We start from the raw sequence: 27,126 nt of genomic DNA, 5'->3' as shown, positions 1-27,126 counted from the left end.
ACTGATGCAGGTGGGCTGGGCCCTGAGACTCGCCTTGGTCTCCCCATCTCCGGCTCCCTGATCTGTCCCCAAGCACCCCCACCCCAGGCCCTGTCCCAACTCCCACCCCCGGCCCTGTCCCCACTCCCACCCCCACCTCCTTGCCGCCCTCCTCCCGAAGCACCGACTCCGCCCCCTCCCTCTCTTCCTTATCTTTTTCTAACCTTTCGCATTTTTTAGTCTCATTTCCTGTCGGGTTTTGCATTTCCCTCCCCCGCCCCTCCCAGCCTATGACATACTTTCTCTCCTTTTTTCTCTCCTGCCTCCTCTGGCCTTCGGACTCCTGCCCGCGCCGCCCGCAGCCCCCTCCTGGCCCTGCAGCCCCTGGGCGGGCGGCGCCCCTCGGAGGACGGCTCCGGGCCCGGGGGGACGGAGGGCGCGGTCGCCTGGAGGAAGCCGGAGGCCTGCGTGGAGGAGGCGCCCCGCGCAGCTGGCTGGAGGAGCATGAGCGCCCCAGGTAGGCGCAGCGGGGATGGGGGAGCTGGCGGAGGGGGAGCACGAGGCGGGGAGTTGGGGGAAGAGAGGAGGGCACGGGGAGGAGATGGGGGGCATCAGTGAGATGACACGGTGGAGGGGGGGGGGCGTGGGGAGATGGGAGTGGCTCCTGCTGGTCCTGCGATGCTGGGGGTATCCTTCCCTCTCCATCTCTGTCCCCCTGCCCCCCTTCTCTCTCTCACTCTCCTCTCCCCTTTTTCCCTTCCAACCCTTTTTCTCCCTCACTTTCCACCTCGTGTGCCTCTCCTCCGTGTCTCTCTGAGCGTCTCTGAGTATCACCGCCCAGCAAAGCCCCCACCTCCTGCTACTGGACAGGAAAAAATCGGGGGTCAGGAGGCTGCAGCCCCTTGGTGCACCTGCCCCAGAGGGAGGAAGAGAAACTTTTCTGACACCTGAAAGGCCCGGAAGTTTGCAGACCACAGCCCAGCCTGACTCAGAGGCTCCTGGGAAGGTGGGGCCTGGCTCAGGGAGGAAGGGCAGCCGCACCAAAAGTGGGTGTGGAGCTGGAAGATGGGAGAGGACAGCCCCCCACGGGGACTCTACTAGAAAGGCGGTGGCGGGGGCACAGGAGAGGGCCCAGGTTCCCGACTGAAACCCGGAGCAGGTCCTAGCGGCCTCAGGCCTGAAAGCCACCTCCCCCAGGAGGCCCCTCCAGGCCCGATGGGGCCACCAGGCCTTCTGCTGAGCCCCCTCTGCAGATAGGGGCAGAGAGGGTGTTTCTGTCCCTCGGGGGCTCTGAGCACCGCTGGAGGCTGTCACGGGGACCCAGGTTCATGGACAGTGGTCTCAGCTGTGAGCTTCGGGGCTGCCCACACAAACTTGGTCTTGGAGCAAACTGACCTCTCTCTGCCTGGCCTGCTCTCAAAGCCTTTGATTTGTAGTTCAAAACATTTTCTCCTAACATTTATGACTCGTCTTGAAGGTATAAGGTTACCAACCTACCAGAAAGGGGAGAAAAATAGTCGATCGTTCATTCCACATTTATTGAGCGCTCAGCCTGTGCATAATGCGTGCCGGAAATCCCGGGAGCCGGGAATTAATATGAGGACAGGAATTTCTCCGCAAGGGTCCATTTCTGTGCTTTCGCGGAAACTCCGGTTCTCTCCCCAGCAAGGCATCTGTAAAGAGATGACACCCCTGCCTCAGGCCTGGGCTGCCCTGAGGAGCGCAACAGTGACCAGGACTCAGTGTAGTCAAGGCCAGGGAATGCTTGGACCCGTGTGGATGTTACTTGCCTGGGTATTGGATAGGCAGGCCGTGGCTCCACTGGCCTCAGCAGTCTTCAGTTAATGCATGAATGGTCCTTGATGTGATTTTTTAAAAATCGTGGTGAAGTACACGTGACATAAAATTAGCTCACTGAACCACTTTGAAGTGCAGAGTTGAGTGTTGTTAAGCCCATTCACGTTATCTTGCGGCCATCACCACCATCCAGCTCTTCCCAAACTGAAACTGTGTCCCCCATTAAACAACAGCTTCCTGGCTCCCTCCTTAGCCCCTGGCAGCCACCCTTCTCCATTCTGTCTCTAGGAATCTGATGACTTTCGGGACCCCATATAAGGGGGCTCATACAACCTATGTCCTTCCTGTGCCTGGCTTATTTCTCTGAGCCTCGTGTCCTCAAGGTTCATCTATGTTGTAGCCTGTGACTGAATCTCCTTCCTTTTTCAGGATGAATAATATTCTATCGTGCAGATAGACCATATTTTGTATTTCCGCTCATCCTTTATGTGATTTTAAAAAATGACTTCTGGACGGGCGCAGTGGCTCATGCCTATAATCCCAGCACTTTGGGAGGCCAAGGCGGGCAGATCACCTGAGGACAGGAGTTCCAGACCAGCCTAGCTACAGTGGAGAAACACTATCTCTACTAAAAATACCCACAAAAAATTAGCCCGGCGTGGTGGCGCACACCTGTAGTCCCAGCTACTTAGGAGGCTGAGGCAGGAGAATCGCTTTGAACTGGGGTGGCGGAGGTTGCAGTGAGCTGAGATCGTACCACTGCACTCCAGCCTGGGTGACAGAGCATGACTCTGTCTCAAAAAAAAAGACTTCTAAACCAAGCTCTTCTAAAGATGACACGCTTGTTTAAATCCATCAGTGGGCGTGTGTGGGTGGCTTTGTACTTGGTGCCACAGGGGACTCAGGAGGGATGTGAGAAGCAGTGCTCCACCCTGAGTAGGTTCATCACACAGTCTGTGTACACCGTGGTCAGAGTGTGGCTGAGACACACATGAGGTGGAAAAGAATTAGGAATGGGAAGGGCAGCAGGGAGTGAGCTTGGGTGATGGTAGGACTCAGAAGGTCCAGGGATTCCTGGAAGGTTCCAGGCTGAGATGGTGCTGAAAATCTCAGGGAGGAAGGGCATCCCCACCAAAAGGGGGTACGGAGCTGGGAGATGGGACAGGACAGCCACCTGTGGACACTGTACTAGGAAGAGGTTGGCAGGGTCACAGGAGGGGGCCCAGGTTCTAGGAGTCCAGGGGTTCGAGACCAGCCTGGGCAACATGGCAGGACCTTGTCTCTACAAAAAATACCAAAAAATTAGCCAGACATGGTGGTGTGCACCTGTAGTCCCAGCTACTTGGGAGGCTGAGGCAGGAGGATCATTTGAGCCTGGGATGCGGAAGTTGCAGTGAGCTAAGATGGCGCCACTGCAGTCCAGCTTGGGCTACAGAGCAAGGCCCTGTATCAAAAAAAAAAAAAAAAAATGAGGGGCAGTGTCTGGACTTCTTTATCCTATGCAGTGATTCTGGACCCTTCCGATAAAAGGCTTGCTTCCTGGGACTGAGGGGCTGTGTGACTGTGGCTTGGTGGTGGCTGGCAGAGGCCGTGGAGTTGAAGACACACTTGTGATTATAGCTCCTCATAGCATGTCGTGCATGAAAGGCCAAATAGGGTCCCGATTTTCAGATGACGATGATGAAAAGGCGTGTCAAATGCTGAAAAATGGAGCCACTTCGAATCCATTTTAAAAACCGCCTTTAGGCATGGTGGCTCACACCTGTAATCCCAGCACTTTGGGAGGCGGAGGCAGGCAGATCGCTTGAGGTCAGGAGTTTGAGACCAGCCTGGGCAACATGGTGAAACCCCATCTCTACTAAAAATACAAAAATTAGGCAGGCGCCTGTAATTCCAGCTACTCGGGATGCTGAGGCAGGAGAATCGCATGAACCTAGGAGGCAGAGGTTGCAGTGAGCCGAGATTGCCCCACTGCACTCTAGCCTGGGCAACAGCGTGAGACTCTGTCTCCAAAAAAGAAAAAAAAAAACAAAAAAAAAAAAACACTTTCCGTTCCCTCTTGGCCAGCCCCTGCACTCTCTGCTTTGCAGGCAGTGCCCCCAGAGGCATTCCATCTTTTGGGTTGGAGCCCATGAAGGCATGGGTTCGAGGCATGACTACTGATCTGTGCTAGCTGTGTGACCTTAGACAGGCTTCCCGTCACCTAAGCTCTCTGAGAGTCATTTCTCTAACGAAATCAGGATATCAATACTGGTTATTTTCAGTATTGTCAGTTACACCAAGCATAAAATGAGAAAATGCGGCATATGACCTAGGACTACCTTTGCCGTGATGACTAAGGTCTGGAGCAGATCAGAGGTTGGATCCTGGAGTCCAGACCCAGGGCTGCAGTGCCGGCCTCCCCGCAAACACCAGCTGCATGGACCTCGTTACTTTTTTCTGGTGCAACCTCAGATTCCTTATCTGCAATCTCAGTCTTACGGGGGAATTACGAGGCCCAAGGAAATCATAGACCGAGCTGATGTTCCGTCAATCTACCCTGTAGAAAAACCCTCACTCTTGGTGGTGGCAGTACCCAATCAGTCTAGAAAATATCTTGATTGGCTGGGCACGGTGGCTCATGGCTGTAATCCCAGCGCTTCGGGAGGCCAAGGAGGAGGATCGCTTGAGTCCAGGAGTTCCAGACCAGCCAGCCTGGGCAACGTGATGAGACCATGTCTCTACAAAAAGAATACTAAAAAATTAGCCAGGCGTAGGGGTCTCTCCTTACTTGGGAGGCTGAGGCAGGAGGATCATTTGGGTCTAGGATGCAGAAGTTGCAGTGAGCTGAGATCACACCACTGCGTTCCAACTTGGGCGACAGAGCGAGACCCTGTCTCAAACAAAAAAACAAAAACAAAAAAAAGAAAGAAAGGAAATATTTTGATCGATTGATTGAAATACAGAAACAAAAAGAGAAGGAAAAGACAACCTTTGAGGGAGCCCCTTAAACATGCTCTTCTGCCAGAGAAAAATTAGAAGGCAGCTGGGCGTGGTGGCTCACGCCTGTAATCCCAGCACTTTGGGAGGCCGAGGTGGGCAGATTGCCTGTGGTCAGGAGTTCGAGACAAGCCTGGCCAACATGGTGAAACCCCATCTCTACTAAAAATACAAAAAAAAATTATGCAAGGGTGGTGGCGGGCGCCTGTAATCCTAGCTATTCGGGAGGCTGAGGCAGGGGTATTGCTTGAACCAGGGAGGCGGAGTTTGCAGCGAGCCGAGATCGTGCCACTGCACTCCAGCCTGGGCAACAGAGCGAGACTCCGACTCAAAAAAAAAAAAGAAAAGAAAAGAAGAAAAATTAGAAGACACAGATTCCAGATGCCAGCCTCTTCCTGTGGCAGGCCACATAAGAAAAGCACGGCCAGGGCACTGCACGCTCCATACAAAGAACACGCCCCATGCCTTGTCCGCGTTCTCTCCTTGAGGGACTGCCGCTCTCTGGGTCATTGGTTTTAATGGGGTGATTATTTTCGGGAGGGTAATCTTTTGGGTTGTGATTTGTTCAAGGGCTCAGAGATTATAATGGTCGCTGTCACATTTCTGTAATAGGTGTTGGTGGCCAAGAGCCAGAGGGTGATAAAAGTCCTTCCAGTCCCATCTGTGTGGCTGTCACTTCTCTTCCCCTCTCCTGCTCCTCCAAGCACACTCATTCCTCCAAAGTGCTGGGTTCCTCGTGGCCCAGCCGGGGCCATTCCTTAGTGGGCATTATTCTTGAAAGTGTGAGAGCCAGAGAGGGGCATGTGCAGTATCCATGCTCACAAACAGGGCTCCATCCTCCTTTGTGTGGTTTCTGTGTCTAGCATGTCATCTTCCTTCCTGCCCCTCTGCAGCTGAGGAATTTGCTGTCTTTATACCCAAGTATCACAGCAGCAGAATGGGGGCTGCCCCATGCCATGTCCTCGGTCGTGGTGGTATCAAAGGCAACACCTGCCAGAACAATGCTGGTTATGATTGTTGCCGTCCCCTGGGACTGGCCTCATTCATTAAGAGGCAAGATTAAAAAAAAAAAAAAAAAAAAAAAGCCAGGCACGAGGGCTCATGCCTATAATCCCAGCACTCCAGCACTTTGGGAGGCCAAAGCAGAGGATTGCTTGAACTCAGGAGTTCCGAGACCAGCCTGGGCAACATAGCGAGACCCCATCTCTACAAAAAATTTAAAAATGAGGCAGGTATGGAGGTATGCGCCTGTGGTTCCAGCTACTCAGGAGGCTGAGGTGGGAGGATTGCTAGAGCCCAGGAAGTTGAGGCTGCAGGGAGCCGTGATTGCACCACTGCACTCCAGCATGGGCAGCAGAGTAAGAACCTGTCTCAAAAAAAAAAAAAAAAAAAAAAAGGCAAACCTGCTTTCTGGAGAGATCTACAGACTTAGAGCCTGACAGACAAGGTGCCCATTCCGGCTCCACTGCATGCAATCTCGGTGACCCCAACAAAGTCACATGATGATTTTGAGCCTCAATTGCTGCACGTGTAAAATGGGTATAAAATTACCACCCCTAGCTGGACACAGTGGGTCACACCTGTAATCCCAGCACTTTGGGAGGCCGAGGCGGGCAGATCACCTGAGGTCAGGAGTTTGAGATATGGCAAAACCCCGTCTCTACTAAAAGTACAAAAATTAGCCAGGCATGGGGGTGAGCACCTGTAATCCCAGCTACTCGGGAAGCTGAGGCGGGAGAATCACTTGAACCCGGGAAGTAGAGGTTGCAGTGAGCCAAGATTGTGCCACTGTACTCCAGCCTGGCCAACAGAGCAAGACTCTATCACAAATTAATAATAATAATGATACCACCCCTAGATTAGCATAGACCAAAGTGTTTCCAAACACACCAAATGTGTCAAGGGGTTCTGCAGGCTTCTGCTTTTAAGTTTTACTTCTGACTTGCTTATTCAGAGGCCAGGAGGGAGAACAGAGAGAGATGAGTTGAATGCAAAACAGAGTATATGTGGCAAAGAGCTATTTCCTTAATTTACTAAGAACTCTTGTAAACCAATGAGACGTGGGAACTGGCACACTTTTTCTCGAAAGCTCCAAATAGTAAATATTTTAGGCCTTGTGAGCCAGAGGGTCTCTGTCGAAGCTACCAACTCTGTCCTTGCGGGGTGGAGGCGGCTGCAGTTGGGAGTGAGTGTGGCCACCTTCGGCGCAGTGGATGGCACAGGACTGGACCCTCAGTGGGAGTGTCCAGACCCCAAAATTAGAGAATTCAACCAATGGAAAAAATGGTGAAAGGGTACAAACACACGGAATATGAGCAGGTCAGTCAGCATGCTTCGTTTATAATTAAATCCGTGTGAAGTAATACAACAGGGACATAGCGTTTTCCACCTGTCAGACTGGCAAACATCAAAAAGTTTGATAGGCCAGTCGTGGCACCTCTCACCTATGATCCCAACACTTTGGGAAGCCCAGGTGGAAGGATCACTTCAGCCTAGGAGTTCGAGACCAGCCTGGGCAACATAGTGAGATCCCACCTCTACAAAAAAACTTTAAAAAATTAGCCAGGCATGGTGACACACACCTGTAGTAGTCCCAGCTCCTCCAGAGGCTGAGATGGGAGGATCACTTGAGCCCAGGAGTTTGAGGCTGCAGTGAGCTAGGATTGCACTACTGCACTCCAGCCTGGGCAGTAGAACAAGACCACATCTCTAAAAATAAAATAAAAAGAAAGGTAAAACTGATTGCCCATCAGTAATAATAATAATAATAATTTTTAAAAATTAAGGTATAACACACACATAGTACAGTCTTAAGCGTACAAACAGCTTGACGGGCCTTTACATGCCCTTCTGGAGCCAATCACCCAGATCAAGATTTGGGTCCTTTCTAGGTTCTGGGGAAGTGCCACATCCCCTCCCAGTCGTTACCCCTCCCCTGTCCCCTAAGGGAGGACCCTTCCAACCTCTATCACCATCCCTGTCCTTGAACTTCACATGGACGGAGTCACATTCAATGTTTCTTTTTCATTGCTACACAGTATTTCATGGTATAAATTTACCGCAATAGGGGCAGGCGCTGTGTCTCATGCCTGTAATCCCAGCACTTTGGGAGGCCAAGGCAGGCAGATTGCTTTGAGCTCAGGAGTTCAAGACCAGCCCTGGGCAACAGGATGTAACCATCTCTACAAAAATTCAAAAATTAGCCAAGCGTTGGTGGCTTGCGCCTATAATCCCAGCTACTCGGGAGGCTGAGGCTGGAGAATTGCTTGAGTCCAAGAAAGCAGAGGTTGCAGTGAGCCAAGATCGCACCACTGCACTCCAGCCTGGGTGACAGAGTGAGACCTGTCTCAAAAAAAAAAAAAAAAAATTACCACAATTTACTTATCCACCTGACCGTTGATAAATGTTTCTGTTGCTTGCAGTTTGGGGCTGTTATGATGAAACCACTGTGAACATTCTTATATGTGTCTTGGTGGTGATGGCCCTTTAAAAAAAAAAAAATCTGGAAGCAGCCTGGGCACAGTGGCTCATGTCTATCATCCCAGCACTTTGGGAGGCTGAGGCAGGAGGATGGCTTGGGCCTAGTTGTTTGAGACCAGCCTGGGCAACATAGTAAGACCCCATCTCTACAAAAAATGTAAAAGCTGGTGTAGTGGCCATGCCTGTGGGCCTAGCTCCTCGGGAGGCTGAGGTGGGAGGATCACTTGAGCTCAGGAGGTAGAGGCTGCAGTGAGCTGTGATTGCACCACTGCACTCCAGCCTGGGCGACAGAGGGAGACCTTGTCTCTGAAATTTAAAAAATCCAAGGAGGGCTGGGCGTGGTGGCTCACGCCTGTAATCCCAGCACTTCGGGAGGCCGAGGCAGGCGGATCAAGAGGTCAGGAGATCGAGACCATCCTGGCTAACACGGTGAAACCCTCTCTCTACTAAAAATACAAAAAAATTAGCCAGGCGTGGTGGCGAGCACCTGTAGTCCCAGCTACTCGGGAGGCTGAGGCAGGAGAATGGTGTGAACCCGGGAGGCGGAGCTTGCAGTGGGCCGAGATCGCGCCGCTGCACTCCAGTCTGGGTGACAGAGCGAGACTCCGTCCCCCCCCCCAAAAAAAAAAAAATCCAAGGGCAAGTAGAGGCCCTGTGCCGGCGTTTTCTGCGGTTTAGTAAATTGCTATGTCAGTGGATAAATGCTGGTGTGAAGTAAAACTGTAACGTTACTGACATCAGTGCTTCGTTGCCTGCCTCTGCGCAAGGATTATGTGATTCGTGGAAATCTTCTAAGAAGAAATGGCCTATTTTTAAAGGGATTCAGGTATCGTTGGTTCCGGGGGAAACGTTCAGCAGAATAATAACGATACCTCACACCGCCTTCCAAGACTCCTGACTTCAATTCTCAGACGCGTTTCAAGAACCAGCTTGATAACCTGCGGAGAGTCTCTGCGAGCTGACACGGGGATCCCTGTTTGCCAATGAACAGGCACCGTGACCCCTGTTTGAGTCCCTGAGGCACGCAGAGGTTCTTGGCTCTTCGTAGGAGAGTTCTCAATCTTTGAAAAATGTTTCTCCTCCTTCTTAAAGGACGGCCTTTTACCGGGCCCTGTTCCGAGTGTTCTGAGCTCGGGGAGGTCTTAGACTGGCGAAGAGCATGACCTAGTGGGGAAAGGACCCAGCTCCGGTACAAGCAGAAGGCCGTCTGTGCGCCGGGAACGGGTCACCGTGTCTCCTCACTCATTTTATGTGGAAGTTTGATGTAATTTTGTCTTGCTCTGTTGCCCAGGCTGGAGTGCAATGGTGCCATCATAGCTCACTGCAGCCTCAGCCTCCTGGGTTCAAGCAATCCTCTCACCTCAGCCTCCCAAGTAGCTGCGACTACAGGCACGTGACACCATGACCGGCTAATTTTTTTATTTTTTGTAGAGATGAGGGTCTTGCTATGTTGCCCAGGCTGGTCTTGAACTCCTAGACTCAAACTATCCTCCAGCCTCAGCCTCCCAAAGTTCTGGGATTACAGATGTGAGCCACCGTGCCCAGCCCTGTATCTTTCTTAACTAATTTGTACATATATACATATTATTTTTTAAAAATTATATATGTAATTATATGTATAATTATATATTTATATATAATTGTATATAATATGTATAATTATATTTGTATAATATCTATTTATATAATTTATATATATAATTTAGTAATTATATATATACAATTCTATTTTCTTTGACACAGAGTCTCACTCTTGTTGCCCAGGCTGGAGTGCAGTAGTGTGATCTCGACTCACTGCAACCTCCACCTCGCGGGTTCAGGCAATTCTCCTGCCTCAGCCTGCTGAGTAGCTGGAATAACAGATGTGTGCCACCATGCCCAGCTAATTTTTTATTTTTAGTAGAGATAGGGTTTCACCGTGTTGGCCAGGCTGGTCTCGAACCCCTGACCTCAGGGGATCCACCCACCTCAGCCTCCCAAAGTGCTAGGATGACAGGCATGAGCCACCGTGCCCAGCTGTAATTTTAAAATATATTTTAAAGATCAACCTTATGTCTTGTGACAGTCAGACTAATGGGCCTCAGAGGCCCTCCTCCCGCTGCACTGGTGGCCCTACTTCCCCCTTCCGCCTGCCTAGGGCCTCCTGCCTCTGCGCCTGGCACTTCGCCCTGCCCTGTGCCTGAGATGATGATCCTGCCACCTGCCAAGGCCCACTCTGCACAGGCACCAGAGCCCACCTCTCTCCAATCAAAGACGCTTCTCGAGCAACTGTCTTCTCTCTCTGCTGCATCTTCCATTCTGTATTCCCTCTCTACAGGGACCGTTCCTATCCCAGTGCGACTGATCTACTGCAATTTCACCCACTTTAAAACAAACAAATGACAAACCTGTCTTGATTTTACATTCCCCTCCAGCCTTCGCCGCATTTCTCTGCACCCCCTTTGTATTAATTTGCTGGGGCTGTCATAACAAAATCCCACAGACTGGGCAGCTGCAGCAATAGACATTTATAGCCTGGCATTTCTGGAGGCTGGAAGTCCTGGATCAAGGTGCCTGCCGGGCGGGCTGGTTCCTTCTGAGGCCTCTCTCTGCAGCTCCCAGGTGCCGTCTTCTCCCTGTGTCCTTGCCTGGCCTTTTCTCTTGAGTGTGTGTCCCCTGGGTCTCTGTGCCTCCAATTTCCTCTTGGTATAAAGACACAGGTCAGATTGCATTAGGGCCCACTCCAATAGCTCCACTTTAATTTCAGCACCTCTTTAAAGACCCCGTCTTCAAATACAGTCCCATTCTGAGGTCCTGGGGGTTAGGACGTCCATAATAGGAATTTGGAGGGACAGGATTCAGCCCGTAACATCTTTATAGCAAAGTGTTGTCTGTACTCCCTGTCCTAATTCTTCTCCTCCCCTTCCATCTTGAGCCCACTTTCTTCAGGCTTTTGCCCCAGGACTCAATTTAAACAGCCCTAGTCAAAGCCACCCATGTGGGCAGGTGTGGGCTCACGCCTGTAATCTCAGCACTTTGGGAGGCCAAGGCAGGAGGATCACTTGAGGCTATGAATTTGAGACCAGTCTGGGCAACATAGGAGACCCCGTCTCTACAGGAAAAAAAAAAAAAGCCATGTATTGTGGTGTGCACCTGTGGTCCCAGCTACTCGGCAGGCTGAAGTGGGAGGATCACTTGAGCCCAGGAGGTCGAGGCTGTAGCGAGCTATGATCACACCACTGCATTCCAGCCTGGATGACAGAGTAAGACCCTGTCTCAAAAAACAAAAACACAAAGTCACCAATGCCCTTATCTGATGGCTCATTCTCTGTCCTTATAGATCTTGACCTCAGCAGCATCTGAGGCCCATTCTTCTCTCCTCTTTGAAACACAGGTTCCTTTGGCTTTGGGGCCTCTCCATCTTGTTTCTTTCCCTCTTTACTGGCTACTCCCTCCTGGCCTCTCTTTTCTGACTCTTCTGTCTCCCTCACCTCTGAGGTCAAACTGCCCGGAGCTCAGTCCGTGGGCCTCTTCCCCTGGGTGGTCTCCTCCCACCTCTTGCTTTAAAAGTCGTCTATATGCCAACGACTCCCAAGTCTATATCTTCCGCCCAGGGTCTCCTCTTGAACTTTAGACTTTAATATCCAACTGTCTTCACACGTCTACCTGGACATGGAGTGAATCCAAAATCAAACTTGTGATTTTCCAAACTCTGTCTTCCATCCTGCCTGGGACTCGGGCTTAAGATCCTTGGAACTGTCCTTCACTTCTCTGTTGGTAGTTTGTCCGCTTGCTGGGCACAGAAAAGAAAATTTGCTCAGGCTAGGTCATGAAGAATGTCATTCTCATGCATCTTTTGATAGGGAAATCTTTTTTTTTTTTTTTTTTTTTGAGACACGTCTCACTCTCACCCGGGCTGGAATGCAGTAGCATGATCTCGGCTCACTGCAACTTCCGCCTCCTGGGCTCAAGCGATCCTCCTGCCTCCGCCTCCCCAAGTAGCTGAGACTATAGGCATGCACCACCATGCCCAGCTAATTTTGGTATTTTTCGTAGAGACAGGGTTTTGCCATGTCACCCAGGCTGGTCTCGAACTCCTGGATTCAAGTGATCTGCCCCCCTTGGCCTTCCAAAATGCTGGGATTATAGGCGTGAGCCATCTTGCCCCACCTTGATGGGGGAATTCTTTCTGCAGTAGATAGGGCACCACACAGTGCACTGGAGAGGCCACTGGGCTCAGAAAGAGGGATTTGGTTTTCAGACACTGACCCATTGGATGGTCTGGGGCAAGTTCCCTTTCACCTCTGGGGCTCAGTTTCCTCGTAAGTCAAATGAGAAGACTGTACAGGACTTGGGGCAGTAAATGGGTTGCATCTGGCAAGCCAATTCCAATCAACTAGTAATGGCTTGCTGGAGCACTGCGTTGAGGACCCAAGCTCAGTGATCAATCACTGACGTTTGCCCATGGGTGTGAATCTGAACGTGGAAGCTGGGCTGCCCCATCCGTCATCTGCACTTGCTCTGCATGACCCAGAGCCCTTCCAGCCTTGAAAATCCACGATATAAAGACACATGCATGTGAATGTTCACTGCAGCACTATTCACAGTAGCAAAGACATGAAATCAACCTAAATGCCCATCAATGACAGATTGCATACAGAAAGTTGGTACATATACACCATGGAATACTATGCAGCTATAAAAAAGAATGAGATCATGTCTTCTGCAGGAACATGGATACAGCTGGAGGCCATTATCCTAAGTGAATTAATGCAGGTATAGAAAACCAAATACCTCATGTTCTCACTTATAAGTGGGAGCTAAATGATGAGAGCACATGGACACAAAGACAGGAACAACACACAGTGGGGCCTCCTTGAGGGTGGAGGGTGGGAAGAGGAAGAGGATCTGAAGAAAAGTAACTATTGGGGGCTGGGCACGGTGACTTACACCTGTAATCCCAGCACTTTGGGTGGCCAAGGCAGGCAGATCACTTGAGGTCAGGAGTTCAAGACCAGCCTGGCCAACATGGCAAAAAACCCGTCTCTACTAAAAATACAAAAATTAGCCAGGTGTGGTTGCAGGCGCCTGTAATCCCAGCTACTCAGGAGGCTGAGGCAGGGGAATCACTTGAACCCGGGAGGTGGAGGTTGTAGTGAGCCGAGATTGTGCCACTGCACTCCAGCCTGGGTGACAGAGCAAGACTCCATCTCGGGAGAAAAAAAAAGAAAAAGTAACTACTGGTACTAGGCTTAGTATCTGGGTGATGAAATAATCTATACAACAAATCCCCATGACATTAGTTTACCTATATAGCAAACCTGCAGGTATACCCCAGAGCCTAAAATAAAAGCTAAAAAAAAAAATCCGTGATGACCTCGTGACCTTGAACAAATCGCTTCACTGTCCCAAGATTTTATTTCTTCATGAATAAGATGGAGATAAATAATTCCTGCCTTGCCACTACACAAAATTGCTCTCAGGACAATGTAAGTAGATGAAAAATGGTGCTGGAGGTTTTTATGCACCGTGGTATAAAGGGGAAGTTTTATTTTTTATTAATTGACCTCTCCAGTTGTGGATTCCTGTCGGTCACGCACTCCTCTGAACCATCTCACCGGGTGGGTTGAAAGCCCTTTCTTTCCCTGTTAATGGATTCAGTTTGCTGCCCCCCACTCTGGGAAGACAAGGTCATTTGGATTTCCCCGGTGCGGAGGGGAAAGGGGATTAATATGGGTGTTGGATGCGGGTATGATCCTTCCGTGCTTGGAAGATCTCAGCATTCTTTTTTCTCTCTCTTTTTTTTTTTAAACTCTAAGTTCTGGGATACATGTGCAGAGCATGCAGGTTTGTTACATAGGTATACATGCGCCATGGTGGTTTGCTGCACCCATCAACCTGTCAACTAGGTTTTAAGCCCCACATGTATTAGGTATTTGTCCTAATGCTCTCCCTCCCCTTGCCCCCCAACCCCCGACAGGGCCCACTGTGTAATATTCCCCTCCCTGTGTCCACAGATCTCAGCATTCTTTTTTTTTTTTTTTTTTGAGACGGAGTCTCCCTGTGTCTCCCAGGCTGGAGTGCAGTGGCGCCATCTCGCTCACTGCAAGCTCCGCCTCCTGGGTTCACTCCATTCTCCTGCCTCAGCCTCCCGAGTAGCTGGGACTACAGGCACCCGCCACCACGCCAGGCGAATTTTTTGTATTTTTTTTTTTTTAGTAGAGACGGAGTTTCACCGTGTTGGCCAGGATGGTCTAGATCTTCCGACCTCATGATCCGCCCACCTCGGCCTCCCAAAGTGCTGGGATTACAGGCCTGAGCCACCGCGCCCGACCGGATCTCAGCATTCTTTTTTTTCTTTCTTTCTTTTTCACTCTAAGTTCTGGGATACATTTGCAGGACGTGCAGGTTCGTTACATAGGTATACATGTGCCATGGTGGTTTGCTGCACCCATCAACCCGTCATCTAGGTTTTAAGCCCCGCATGCATTAGCTATTTGTCCTAATGCTCTCCCGCCCCTTCTCCCCAACCCCCGACAGGGCCCGGTGTGTGATGTTCCCCTCCCTGTGTCCACGGATCTCAGCATTCTTAACAGCCGCTGGGCAGGTGGCAGCCTGAAGGTTTTCTTCAGGGTCACTCAGCTAATCAGTGACCAGGGGGGTCTTGCATCATAGAACCCAGAGCTTCCAGTTCCCACCCACTGTTCCCACCACTTAACGATGCTACTGTACAATGGGTGGGGACAAAAATCTTCCCAAAGTAAATTTTTATCTCCTTTAAGGGTTCTTTCTTATTATCCAAATCTCTGGAGTTAAATTAATTCTCCAGTTGGGCAGCTAGGAGCAGTCGGTCTCCCTAGCGTGCTGCCGAGTGCAGCCCTGGTTAATTTCTGGAGAGGGCACGTGCCCTGCAGCCTGTGGAAACCCAGCAGAGATATCCAGACACATCTGTTTTTGGTATCTGATGAAAATGTCCCTGTCCCTAAATCTACAAGCCCTCTTTCTTTCACCTTGAATCTTGTGAATGCCTTGTGTTTTCTGCCCAAATCCCAAACAAAGCCTCTATCTGCAGCCTCCTGGATCTATTAACTTTTCCCAGAGACCCAGGGGAGCCATCTGTTCTTCTATTATTTGGTTTAAGTAAAGCTTTGGGGCATTTCTTCTTGCCAGTGGTATATTCCGAGCTGGATTCATTGCCCAGGCCCTTATTTATTAGCGTGTGTGTTTTATTGTAATGCGTTTCATTTCCTTCTGTCTTTTAGTCGCCTGGGCTTCATCCTGGAGCCCCTGTCATGAACGATGTTTGGTGCTGTATGAAATGAGATGCATTCAAAACCCTTTTAAGACATAAAGGGCTTTTTTTCTGGTTTGATTTTTTTTTCCTTCTTCTTTTTTTTTTTTTTTTTTTTTTTTTTTTTTTAGTGGCAGATAAATAAAGGACCTGAGTTTCCTGTAGGACTGGAAACAGTGAATCAGATATTTGTTTTGTTTAAAACCTGAAAATCTCAGGCAGGAGTCGAGAGTGTCTGGACAGAGCTGAATGCTGTGTTTAGGTGTTTGAGGTGTTAACCCGTTCCCGGCGAGCCATTCCATGGGAGAGGGGGTGGCCACCCACAGGGACTGATTTGAGAGGTGCCAGAAAGCTTGCTTGAGTCAAAAGGTGGCCCGGGGCAGACTGGGCACTTCCTCTGTTGACTTGCATGTCCCAGAAGGACATTTTAGTGATTCAGCGTCTGCTGTGATTCACGGAACAGCCGGTGCCATGAGTGTGTGGTCTGCTCCGTGCCGGCCTTGTGACCTTGGGCAAACCATTAAACTGCTCAGCACTTTTCTTCCTATCTGTGACATGGGGGATAAGACCAGCACCCTTCTCCTGGGAAGTTAAATGAGACACTGGCTACTCATTAGCAGAGTGACTTACAGCATCATTTTCCAATTCTTTCTTTTTTCTTTTTGTTTTTTTTTTTTTTTTTTGAGACAGGGTCTCGCTCTGTCTTCCAGGCTGGAGTGCAGTGATAGGATCATGGCTCACTACAGCCTCCACCTCCCAGGCTCAAGTGATCCTCCCAACACAGCCTCCTGAGTAGCTGGGACTACAGGCATGCACCACCATGCCCAGCTAATTTTTGGTTTTTGTTTTGTTTTGTAGAGACAGGGTTTTGCCATCTCTAATTCTAAAATTAAGTGTGAACCCTTTACAGAGCCCTTCGATCTCTCTGCTGGTCCGCATTCATTAACACCCATTACAGTCATGACCCACTTAACACATACGCAGAGCCTAACACGCACAGACACTCCGTGAGTTGCTAGGGATAAAAAGACAAAAAGACAGGGTCCCTGCCCCAGCAAGCCTGTTGTCCGGGGAGGAGACAGATACATAAACAGTCAGTTGCGAAGTAATGGAGTTGCTCTAACGGATGCTTGAAATGAAGACAGACCTTGGGGAGAGGAACAGACAGGTCTGCCTGAAGGAGTTAGGAAAGACCTCCCAGAGCCGACAGAAGCTGAAATGAGACTGGGAAAATAAATAGGTTTTTGCCTGGCAGAGCAGCAGGCGAAGCGGCAGGCACAGAGCCGTGGTGGTGTGGTTAGTGTCAGCGCTGGAAAAAAGATGTGAGGACATGGAAATGGGGCAGGGGAGGCCACAGGAGCCCTGGGGTGCTGTGCCAAGGAGGGCAGATGCCATCCTGTGGGCAAGGGTGCGTCACCGGGGTGTTCTGAGCAGCGGCTACAAGCCAGGATGGATGCATGGGTTACAGAGATCACAGACAGCAGAGACGACAACAGATGGGTCCCTCAAGGCAAGAGGCAGTCCCTCATTTAATGGGCCACGGGCCAGGGATCGTTTTATTGTGATTTCAGATAAACTTTGTATTGAAGTAGCAAATGCACACAAGAGACCTGCACTCATCCTAAGTGTGTAGCTCAGCGGATTTTCACAAAGTGAACACACCCAGGTCGCCCAATGACACCCAGATCAAGAAACAGAACATGACCAGCTAAAAAATAATATTGTAATATAATAACATTTAATAGAATAAGAATTTTGTAGTGTAAGTATGTCCCAAATACTGCATAGGACATTCTTATGCTAAAAAAAAAAAAAAAAATCATTTGGGCTGGGCGCAATGGCTCACACCTGTAATCCCAGGGCTTTGGGAGGCCAAGGCGGGCAGATCACCTGAGGTTGGGTGTCTGAGACCAGCCTGGCCAACATGGTGAAACCCCGTCTCTACTGAAAATACAAAAATTAGCCAGGTGTGGTGGCGGGTGCCTGTAATCCCAGCTACTCAGGAGGCTGAGGCAGGAGAATCGCTTGAACCCGGGAGGCGGAGGTTGAAGTGAGCTGAGATCATGCCACTTGCACTCCAGCCTGGCCTGGGCAACAGAGTGAGATTCCGTCTCAAAAAAAAAAAAAATCATTTGTTTTTAATTCAAAATTTAAATGTAATTGAATGTCCTCTATTTTATCTGACAACCTTAGCTTAATCCATGTTGTTGCTTGCGGCAGTCGCTCATTCATTTTTTATTGCCAATGAGTAGTATAACATTTTATTTATACTACTGCTGATGGATATTTGAGTTGTTTCCAATTCTTGGCTACATTGAATAATGCTGCTACAAGCGTTCTTTTGTTTTGTTTTGTTTTGTTTTATTTTGTTCTGGTAGAGTTGGGTGGTCTCACTTTGTTGCCCAGGCTGGTTTCGACCTCCTGGGCTCAGGTGATCCTCCTGCCTTGGACTCCCAAAGTGCTGAGATTAAAGGTATGAGCCACCATGCCCAGCCAGGCATTCATTCTTTTGTGTCTTTTGGAAACATGTGTTTGGCCACTCAAGAGTGGATTTGCTGGATCTTAGACTATGTTTTTGTTCTGCTCTAATAAATACTACCAAAGAGTTTTTAAGGATGTCATTTCAGTCTACACTCCCATTAGTAGTGTATGAGAGTTCCAGTTGCTCCACACTCTTACTCACACATGGAATTGTCTGTGTCTTCATTTTAGCCATTCTTGTGGGTGTTTAGGCAAAACAAATAATTTTGTATCTTGAATTTTCATTTTGCTTATGACTAATTAGCATACATTTTCATGTGTTTATTGTCCGTTTCAGATAGCCTCCTTTGCAAAGTGCCTGTTTAAGTGTTTTGCCCATTTTTCTATTGAGTTGTCTTTTACTTATTGAATTGTAGTAGTTCTTTATATATGATAGACATGAGTTCTTTGTCAGATATATGTATTGTGGATTTTTTTTCAGTTTACAGCTCACCTTTTTACTCTCTTAATAGTTTGCTGATGAACAGAAGTTTTTAGTTTTAATGCAGTCCAATTCATGTGTGTATTTTTTTCTTATAGTTAATTTGTTTTGAGTCCTGTTTAAGAAGCATTCACCTATCCTAAAGTTTATGTTTCCTTCTAAAAGCCTTATTGTTTCATCTTTCACATTTATATCTGTAATTCATCTAGAATGGGTTTTTTCCTTTAAAGTCAACTTTATTGAGGTATAATTTACATACAATAAACTCAGTGCATTTTGATCAATGTATATACTCCATGTAACCACAATCAAGATTTAGAGCATTTTCATCACCCCCAGAAAGTTGCCTCAAGTCCTTTTGCTACTCAGAGTGTGTTCCAGGGACCAGCGTTAGCCTCCCCTTGGGGCTGCTCCCATGAGGCAGACTCCCAGGCCCCACCCCAGACCTACTGCATTTTAACAAGGTTCCCAAGTACTCTGTATGCCCATTAAAGGTTTAGAGACAATCTGGGCTCCATTGGAGAAAGGTGACGAGCCAAAAATGCTGCTTCTACTGTTATAAATAGTGTGGCCTGAAGCAAGTCCAAGGTAAATGATGGATGATTGAGTTTAGGGGGAAAAATGAGAGAAGAACCAAGTTGGGAAGAAATTGTGAAGTCATTACAAGAACACCCTTTATTTTCCTGGACCAAACACCTATTCTCCCTGAGGCCTGGCCCCACTGACATTATGGCAGGGCATGACGCCTGCAGATTTGAGGGGCAGGATTTTCCACTGGAGAGACTATGGGCTCCCAAGGTAGCTGCTTCCTGGTCTTCATTCTGTACCACAGTGGAGAAAGCCATTCCAATGACCACATCCAGAAGAGACCTTAATTTTAGGTTGCGGTTGTTTTCTTTGTTTTTAAGCTTGCTTTCTATTTTTATCTAAACAATATGTGTACTTGGTTTACAAAAGTCAAACACAGCCAGGTGTGGTGGCTCCTGCCTGTAATCCCAGCACTTTGGGAGGCCAAGGCAGGTGGATCGCCTGAGCCCAGGAGTTTGAGACCAGCCTGGGCAACATGGCAAAACCCTGTTTCTACCAAAAAAATATAAAAAATTATCCAGGCATGGTGGCACGCACCTGTAGTCCCAGTTACTCGGCAGGCTGAGGTGAGAGGATAGCCTGAGCCCAGGAAATCGAGGCTGCATTGAGCCATGATCATGCCACTTTACTCTAGCCCAAGCAACAGAGTGAGACCTTGTCTAAAACTAGAAATAGAAATAAAACATCAAATACTATCACATGACTTAAAATAAAAAATAGCAGTCCTGTAGCCTGCCCCTCCCCACTTCTGAATCCCATTCTTCTAACATTTTAATCATCTACCCTTCCAGATGGCACCTTATCCCCACACCTGTTGTCCCCATAATTTTCCAGTGAGTAAACCTACCTTCTCCTATCAGCTGGGGACGGAATCTGGGGGCTCACCTGCTCTTTTTACATTTCTTCCACTCATCTGCTGGCCCCAGCCCTGCCCTGCACACCACCTCTTGCAGTACAAGGTGCTTCCATTTTCTGAGCTCTTCTGGGGCTCTCCAGAGAAAACTGTCTCTCTCCTCGCCAGCTCTTCCACCATTAGGAACTCGGGTTTCATCCTTCTCTAATGTAAAGTCTGTAAACGTTTTGAAATTATAAGTTAGATTTCTTGAAAATTTCAGACAAAAGGATATACAGATACTGCTTGACTTATGATAAGGCTACATCCCAATGAACCCATCATAAGTTGAAAATATGTGAGTCAAAAATGCATTTAGTAGGCTGGGCATGGTGCCTAACACCTGTAATCACAGCACTTTGGGAGACCAAGGCAGGTGGATCACCTGAGGTCAGGAGTTCAGGACAAGCCTGGCCAACATGGTGAAACCCCGTCTCTACTAAAAAATACAAAAATTAGCCTGGCATGGTGGCGGGCACCTGTAATTCCAGCTACTCAGGAGGCTGAGACAGGAGAATTGCTTGAACCCAGGAGGCAGAGGTTGCAGTGAGCCAAGATCACGCCACTGCACTCCAGCATGGGTGACAAGAGCAAAGCTCCAACTCAAAAAAAAAAAAAAAAAAGAAATTATGTTTAGTGCAAACCTGCTGAACATCCTAGCATAGGCTGGGATACCTTAAATATGCTCAAAACACTTACATTAGCCTACAATTGGGCAAAATCCTCTCACCCAAAGCCTATTTTCTAAAAAAGTGTTGAATATCTCATGGCATTTATTGAATACCATACTAAAAGTGAAAAACAAAATGGTTGTTTGGGTGCCTGAGATAGAGTTTTTACTAAATGCCTATCACTTTTGCACCATTGTAAAGTCAAAAAATTGTAAGTCGAGCCATCATAAATCAGGGATGATCTGTATAGATCAATATATCACAAGAAATGCTAGCAATAAGATTTCACACTAAAGTACATGGTATTTATTTATGTGGATGGCTTATGGGAGAAATCCAGTTAAATTTATTTCCAAAGAAATATCCACTTGTTTTTGCAGCATCTTTTCCCCACTGATTTGCAATGCTAAGTTTCTGATATATCAAAATTTTCAAATAATCATGGCTTCAAATCTGAACCCAAACTCTGTTTTGTTTCTTAGATCTACTTGTCCTTCTCTGAATAAATACCAAGCTCTCTTCCCCTGGCCTCGTTTTCTGACTTCTCAGGTGTTTTCTTGTTGTTTTTTCTTATATATATATATTCTTTTTTTTTTTTTTTTTTTTTTTTGAGGCAGAGTCTCACTCTGTCACCCAGGCTGAAGTGCAGTGGTGCCATCATAGCTCACTGTAGCCTCAGCCTCCCGGAATCAAGCCATCCTACCACCCTAACCTCCCAAATAACTGGGACTACAGGCACACAACACCACACCCACCTAATTTTTGTATTTTTTTGTAGAGACACAGTCTCAGTATATTACCCAGGCTGGTCTCAAACTCCTGGCCTCAAGCGATCCTCCCGCCTCAGCCTTCTAAAACATTGGGATTATAGATGTGAGCTACTGTGCCCGGCCAACTTCTCAGGTTTTAATTGAGCATTTTATGTTCTGTCTTAGCATATCAACTATATTTCTTTTTAAATATTTTTAGTGGTTGTTCTAGAATTTAGAAAATGCATTTTTAGCTAATCCATATTCACCTTCAAATAACACTATACTGTTTCATATGCAGTGAGGATACCTTGTAACAGAATTCCCAATTCCTTCTTCCTGACTCCGTGAGATGGCTGTCAATCACTTCAGTGATCCATTTGCTAGAATTACCTGATACATAATTACTGTTATTACTTTAAAAACAGTTATCTTTTAGATCAATTAAGAATTTTTAAAAAGATCTTATTTTACTTTTAGTTATTTCTTCTCCATTGTTCTTCCTCTGTATTATTTTTCTTCTGCTGAAGACCTTCTTTTAACATTTCTTGCAGAGCAAGTCTGCTATGAATTCTCCCTGTTCTTGCTTATCTAAGAAAGTCTTTATTTCTCCTTCACGTTTGAGGACTACTTCACAGAGTTCTCTTCTAAGTCAGTGGTTTCTTTCTGTCACTATTTTACTCCACTTTCTTCTTGCTCACTTGGTTTCTGATGAGATGTCTGCAGTAATTCTTATCATTGTTCACTTACAGATAAGGTAGGATTTTTTTCCCTCTTTTATTCCTTTTGGGATTTTTCTCCTTATCTTTGGTTTTCTGCAGCTGGACAGGATATGCCTTGGGGTGTTTTGTTATTTGTCCTGCTTAGTGTTCTCTGAACTTCCTGGATTTGTGTCATTCATTTTGCAAAATTCTTGGTCGTTACCACTTGAAATATTTCTTTTGCTTCCTTCTCTTTTCGTCTCCCTCTGCTTATCCAAGTATGCCTTACACACTTTTGATATTATTCGATACTTCTTGGATGTTCTGCCCTGATTTCTTTTTTAATTTTTATTTTTAGTTCTGGGGTGCATGTGCAGGATGTGCAGGTTTGTTACATAGGTAAACATGTACCATGGTGGTTTGCTGCACCTGTCCACCCATCACCTAGGTATTAAGCCTAGCATGCATTAGCTATTTGTTCTAATGCTCTCTCTCCCCCAACCCCACCACCCAGCAGGCCCCATTGTGTGTTGTTCCCCTCCCTGTGTCCATGCATTTTCATTGTTCAACTTCCACTCCATCTTCATCGATGTTCCTGTAAAGGATATGATCTCGTTCCTTTTTATGGCTGTGTAGTATTCCATGGTGTATATATGTACCACATTTTCTTTATCCGGTCTATCACTGATGGGCATTTAGGTTGATTCCATGTCTTTGCTATCGTGAACAGTGCTGCAATGAACATACACATGCATGTATCTTTGTAATAGCATGATTTACGTTACTTTGGGTATATACCCAGTAATGGGATTGCTGGGTCAAATGGTATTCTGGTTCTATGTCTCTGAGGAATCGTCACACCATCTCCACAATGGGTGAACTAATTTACATTCCCACCAACAGTGTAAAAGTGTTCCTATTTCTCCACAACCTCACCAGCATCTGTTGTTTCTTGACTTTTCAATAATGGCCATTCTGACTGGTATGAGATGGTATCTCACTGTGGTTTTGATTTGCATTTCTCTAGTGATCAGTGATGTTGAGTTTTGTTTCATGTTTGTTGGCTGCATTGATGTCTTCTTTGGAGAAGTGTCTGTTCATGTTCTTTGCCCACTTTTTAATGGGGTTGTTTGATTTTTTCTTGTTGTGAATTTGTTTGAGTTCCCTATAGATTCTGGATTCAGATTTTTTTAAATTCCTTTTTCTCTTTGCATTTCAGTTTGGGACATTATATTAATCTGTATTCAAGCTCACTGATTGTCTCCTTGGCCATGTGCAGTCTACTGATGAACTCATTGAAGGCATTCTTCCTTTCTATTCTGTGATTTTTATTTCTAGCATGTCCTTCTGATTCCTTCATAGAGTTTCCATTTGTCTGCTTACTTTATCCATCTGTTCTTACATACTGTCTAATTTTTTTCCATTTGGGTCCTCAACATATGGTATCTCACTGTGGTTTTGATTTGCGTTTCTCTAATGATCAGTGATGTTGAGGTTTGTTTCCTGTTTGTTGGCTGCATCAATATCTTCTTTAAATTCCCTACCTATGTCCTATCTGAGTCTGGTTCTGATCATCAATTTATCTTTTCAGAGTGTTTTCTCTTGCCTTTTGGTATACCTTGTACTTTTTTGTTGACAGCCATACATGCTGTATTAGGTAATAGGAACTGAGAAAAATGAGCCGTTAGTGTGAAGATTCTGTGAATCTTTCTAAGATTCAGGTTCTGTTTAATGTTTGTTGTATTTCAAGGTACTAGGAGCTTCAGACTCCTCAAATGTCCTTGCTTTTGTCTAGTCTCTTGACTTGGGGATTCCCTGTATATTCCTCCTTAGAGCAAGTCTGTGATTTACAGCTCTTTCAGCTCTAATCCACTGTGATTACACTGGAGCCCTGTCAGTGTAGTGATGAAGTGTGGGGGAGGGGAAATGTTCTATAATCTGTGATTACATTTAATTCTTTTAATGGGCCTGTGTTTCAGAGCCGTATCCTCACATGATGGAAGGGGTGAAATAACTCTCTGGAATACCTTCTATAAAGGCACTAATCTTATTTGCAAGGGCCCCACCCTCATGACGTAATCACCTCTCAAAGGCCTCACCACCTAACACCATCGCCTTATGGGAGAGGAATTCAAGCCTATGAATTTGGGGGAAGACACACACATTGAGACCATAGCAGTAGTCTCCCCAGAAATGGTAGTCTCTATCTGCTTTCCATCTTCCAAAATTTTCTCAGCATCTCTCATCTACTGTCGTCTTCTCTGTTCTTTATGTTCATATGAAAACACACACACATTTCATTTCTTAACAGGTGAATTGCTCCATTTTCAGCAGGGAGCAGAGAGAAATGTATATGCATTTCACTGGAAATCCAGCTGGAAGCATTTTCTCCTGGTGCCCCTTTCTTTTACTCCTCAAAGTGTGGTCCTCAGACCAGCAGCACTGATGTCTCTTGGGCCTGTGTTGGAAATGCAGACTCCCAGGCCCCACCGCAGACCTTGTGAATGACTTCAACAAGAGCCCAGAGGGTTCCTACATGCAGTAAACCTGGAGAAGCTCTGCTCAGTCCACAAGCTTCACCTGGGCCCCCTTTCTCCTCCGCTGCCTCTCCTCTCACCCTTCATGTGGGTGCTTGTTAAAGCCAGGGGCTCTGGTGCAATGGTTCCCAGCCCTGGCTGCCGGTCAGAATCCTCTTTTAAAATTGCCATTGCCTAGGCCCTACCACAACCAATTGCTTCATTATTTGGGGTAATGGATTTTTTAAAACTCCACAAGTGATCCTAACACATGCCAAGGAGATGCAAACACAGCACAAAACAGGCCCTGCCCTTAAAAAGTTCCCAGGCTGAACGTGGGAGAACATTCTGGAGATTAGGAAACAGCCCTTCAGGGCAATGAGTAGATTTCTGCACATGTAACATAAATGACATGTAGTTCCAAGAGCACAGATTTTTCTTTTTTTTTTTTTTTTGAGATGGAGTTTTGCTCTTGTTGCCCAGGCTGGCTGGAATTACAGGCACCCACCACAACACCTGGCTAATTTTTGTATTTTTAGTAGAGACAGGGTTTCACCATGTTGGCCAGGCTGGTCTTGAACTCCTGACCTCAGGTGATCCACCCACTTTGGCCTCTCAAAGTGCTGGGATTACAGGCATGAGCCACCATGTCTGGCCGCACAGAATTCTTTTGCATTCAAATACTTGGACTTCTGGTAAAAGTCCCAGAACCTTGTTTTCCTGGGACCTTGGATTCAGTTGAAGCTCTCAATGTTTTGCGTCATCTGATGGGTTGCCAGAAGTTTCCAGGTTTGACGTGATTTCATGGTGCTCAGAGAGGAAGGGTCTCCACTGTGCCCCACACCAGTTCTCCCCCTGTGTTTCGTGTGCACCTGAGTCACAGTGTCTGAGGAAGGCCGGGCTGTGTTCTCAGCCAGGAGCCCGCACTGGTCACAATGTCCATTTCCTCCCACGCCGCCATCTTTGCTGGCAAGCTCAGGCCCAGGGTGACGATGTCGCAGGGTGACGATGTTGCAAAAGATGGTTCTTGGATCTCGTGCAAGAAAGAATTCAGGGCGAGTCCACAGTGCAAAGCAAAATCCGGTTTATTAAGAAAGTGAAGTGGGTCAGGCACGGTGGCCCATGCCTGCGATCCCAGCACTTTGGGAGGCCGAGGCGGGTGGATCACCTGAGGTCAGGAGTTCGAGACCAGGCTGACCAACATGGTGAAATCCCGTCTCTACTAAAAATGCAAAAATTAGCTGGGCATGGCGGCGTGTGCCTGTGGTTCCAGCTACTTGGGAGGCTGAGGCAGGAAAATCATTTGAACCCAGAAGGCGGAGGTTGCAGTGAGCCGAGATTGCGCTACTGCACTCTAGCCTGGTGACAGAGCGAGACTCCGTCTCAAAAAAAAAAAAAGAAGTGAAAGAACAGTTACCTCTATAGACAGAGTAGGGTGGTCCTGAAGGTAAGAGGAGGGACGCGTCTACCTAGATACAATAATTGTTTATATATAGGATAAAGAAAAAAAGAAAATCATGGGGAAATATACTCTGCTACAAGGATTTGTGATGAAGGATTAATTTTCTTAATTACTATATTTTGCAAGAATTGATATTACTATCTTTAAAGCAAAATTAGGAATGCTTTTGTTCTCAAGATATCGGGGCCAGATGGGGTGGCTCAAGCCTGTAATCCCAGTACTTTGGGAGGCCAAGGCAAGAGGATCACCTGAGCCCAGGAGATCGAGACCAGCCTGGCCAACATGATGAAACCCCATCTCTACTAAAAACATAAAGATTAGCCAGGCATGGTGGCATATGCTGTAGTCCCAGCTACTCAGGAGGTTGAGGCAGGAGAATCGCTTGAATCCGGGAGGTGGAGGTTGCAGGGAGCTGAGATTGCTCCACTGCATTCCAGCCTGGGCAGCAGAGCAAGAGTCTGTCTCAAAAAAAAAAAAAAAGATATCAGAATATCAGGACACTCACAAGTCTGGGTCTGTTTGGTAAACGTTATCAGTCTGTTCTCTTAACCGTTAACATCTAGAGGCCAGGAGTGCCTAACTTTCTGGGAATGCAGCCCACCAAGTCCCAGCCTTATTTTCCTCAGCCTCACTCAGGATGAAGTCGCTGTGGTTTGAACGCCTCAGACAACAGTACTGCCAAACCAAAAATCAATCATTCCAGGAGCCTTAGTGGGACCCAGGACTGATGTGGAAAGAAGTACAAAAGCCCTGTTTCCTCCTGATGTTTCTCCCAGGCACTCATGGCTTGGCACCTCCAGCGTCCTGTTTGATCTACAGGGTCCAGGTTGTCCACACTCTCCATCCTGGGCAGCCTGAGCTGGGCAGCCTGTCCCCCTTGGAGGTAAAGCAGGACCCCACTGGCCGCCATGCCCATCCTGCTGGCTGTGCATCCAATTTCCACCTTTTTCTATGAACCTTGTGGTGTCCAATAAACAGGTGGAAGATGGGGGATGCTCTGAGTCCGGTTCTCCAGGACCGTTTCTTACCTGCCAATTGGATGCTCACCTAAATTTCCACTGAGATGCTGTGAGATTTCAT

The 27,126-nt window shown here is 47.4% G+C and overlaps 1 protein-coding gene across 3 annotated transcripts in view; it reads left to right on the top strand.

Annotated features, from left to right (window-relative positions):
- Nucleotides 1-284: 284 nt before the first annotated feature.
- The window catches only part of CARD11 (caspase recruitment domain family member 11), a 139,571-nt gene continuing 112,729 nt past the window's right edge, over nucleotides 285-27,126 (top strand). For all 3 annotated transcript variants that reach the window (XM_019031766.4, XM_055346819.2, XM_055346820.2), the window contains exon 1: nucleotides 285-496. The gene's annotated coding sequence lies outside the window, so the exon portion shown is untranslated. The remainder of the gene's footprint in view (nucleotides 497-27,126) is intronic.

The sequence above is a fragment of the Gorilla gorilla genome, chromosome 6 (genome assembly GCF_029281585.2).
Source record: "Gorilla gorilla gorilla isolate KB3781 chromosome 6, NHGRI_mGorGor1-v2.1_pri, whole genome shotgun sequence".
Taxonomy (NCBI): domain Eukaryota; kingdom Metazoa; phylum Chordata; class Mammalia; order Primates; family Hominidae; genus Gorilla; species Gorilla gorilla.
This window is presented reverse-complemented; position numbering and strand designations above follow the sequence as displayed.